Genomic DNA, 2,173 nt, shown 5'->3' on the forward strand with positions numbered 1-2,173 from the left:
AAAAAAAAAAAAAAAAAAAAAAAACAACCTAAAATAGGAAATGTTAAAATTCTATTGCAAAAAATGTCTTTACTTCTTTGTCCTTCACAAGTATAAATCTGTTCTGCTAAGTTAAAACCTGGGTTTAAAAGTTAAAAGACTGAGTAAAACATTCCTCCACAACCTCCCAGCTTGGACCCAGCTCTTCAGACAGATCCTATACTGTAGTCATAACTTAATACATACTCAACAGACAGCCCTCAAATGCTCAGAGATCTGGGGAATATGGCATTTAAATGTTTAATTATTAAAAGGCTCTTTGTAACAGAGACACAGGTTGGCTCCTGGAACTACCCCATTTCCTCCAAAGACAAAAGACAGATGGGCACAGAATAACGTCCATCCATAATTCTCTACCATTGAAAGCGCTAACCCCTGGGAAGAACTGCTAAATATCTCCAAACGATGGACAACAAGAAACTGGAATTGACTGCCTGGTTGCCGGGCAAAGTAGGCTGGTCTTCCTACAGATCTTAAACTACAAGATCTTCCAAAGCCTGGCAGGCCGCATGCTAACAGCAGAGGGCAAAGGCTCCCTGCCCTAAAGCCCCCGCCCTCGAAGACCATAGAGGACCCTGGGGAGTGGTTGTCTAGGTAGTCAATCAAGTAAGTTCTCTGTCATTTTTTAAATCGATAACTCAGGTAAAAATTTATCCTTCTCAAGAACTTTGATGCAGTTTGATGGCTGAGAGGTTTGTCTGCTTAAAAGGAATAACTTCCCAAAACAGATTTCAGAGTAACTTACTATATTTAAATAAAAGGTGTTTTAAAATGCAAAGCTCAAGATGTGAGAATCTAAAAGTGTTTCATGGTACAAGAAAGTGACTTAAGATGTGTAAATACAAGTTATAAAGGTCTGAGGACAAGAACGTTTCAGAGTATAAGAAAATGGTTTAAGGTGCAAAAATGCAAGTTATCAAATAACTCTCATAATGCTGCTGTTCACAGTCTTAACATTAATAAATAAAATTCTGATAAGCTAATATTAATCTAAATACTACCACTACTATACTGCAAGATCAAGATTTTAAATTCTCTTTGGTCATCTTCTAAGGATACTTTTCATTGTGCAAAAACACCTGTCACAATCATTTCTGACGTGAGTATACTGTTGTTTCTACAAAACAAATAATAGTATTTATAAACAGTAAAAATGCTAATGTGTCTAAAATTTATGTTTTCACAAACTCAAAGAACTCTAGTCCTAAAGTTCCAGGGAGCTGAATTAGAGGATTCACCTCAAACAAGTTCAAGAGAGACACTGGACAGTTCCACAGAGCCTGGACAGCAGTAAGCAACCATCTACCCCAGGATATGGCCAGCATCCCAGCTTTCTCAGGTCCCCCAAGATTTCGACACCCACAAATAAGCAGGAAGCAGTCTCAAGAACCCAGTACTCCACCCCTATCCCACCTACTATCCCCTTTAATTTCCCACCTTTTTATGGTAAGAAAAAGACGAAAATGTTAGGGTTATGTTGGCTTTCCCTGTCACCTGGCAAGATGAACTCAGACTGTCCCATTAAGACACAAGTTTTGCCCACTCCCAATCTCTCCCTTCCCATGGGGGCAAGCTGTCTCTCAATCTCTCTCTCTCTCTCAATCTCTTTCTCTCTCAATATCTCTCTCTCTCTCTCTCTCTCTCTCTCTCTCTCTCTCTCTCTCTCTCTCTCTCTTCCCAGCTATCATTCTTCTGAAGAAGCAGCTCTCTGTCTCTTCCTCCCATTTACACCCAGTCCGTGTCAGCATGGCATACTGTTTCTTGCCTGTGGTTCCCACCAGCAGTGGAACCTGCCAGGGTCACTTGCATGGTAAATCTTTCAAGCAGGCCTAGAGAGATGACTCAGCAGATGAAGATACTTGTCACACAAACCTAGCAACCAGAGATTAATCCCCAGAACTCCAGAGATTTGTTCCCTGACCTCAAAAATATGAGTACATACATTAACATTTTTTAAATGAATAAGCTTATTGAAAGATACTCGTATTGGGGCTGGAGAGATGGCTCAGTGGTTAAGAGCATTGCCTGCTCTTCCAAAGGTTCTGAGTTCAATTCCCAGCAACCACATGGTGGCTCACAACCATCTGTAATGAGGTCTGGTGCCCTCTTCTGGCCTGCAGACATACACACAGAC

General features: G+C 40.7%; 1 protein-coding gene across 2 annotated transcripts in view; it reads right to left on the minus strand.

Annotated features, from left to right (window-relative positions):
- Ankfy1 (ankyrin repeat and FYVE domain containing 1) overlaps positions 1–2,173 on the minus strand; it is a 64,844-nt gene that overhangs the window by 50,489 nt on the left and 12,182 nt on the right. The window lies entirely within an intron of this gene.

This window comes from Microtus ochrogaster, chromosome 7, assembly GCF_000317375.1.
Source record: "Microtus ochrogaster isolate Prairie Vole_2 chromosome 7, MicOch1.0, whole genome shotgun sequence".
Taxonomy (NCBI): Eukaryota; Metazoa; Chordata; class Mammalia; order Rodentia; family Cricetidae; genus Microtus; species Microtus ochrogaster.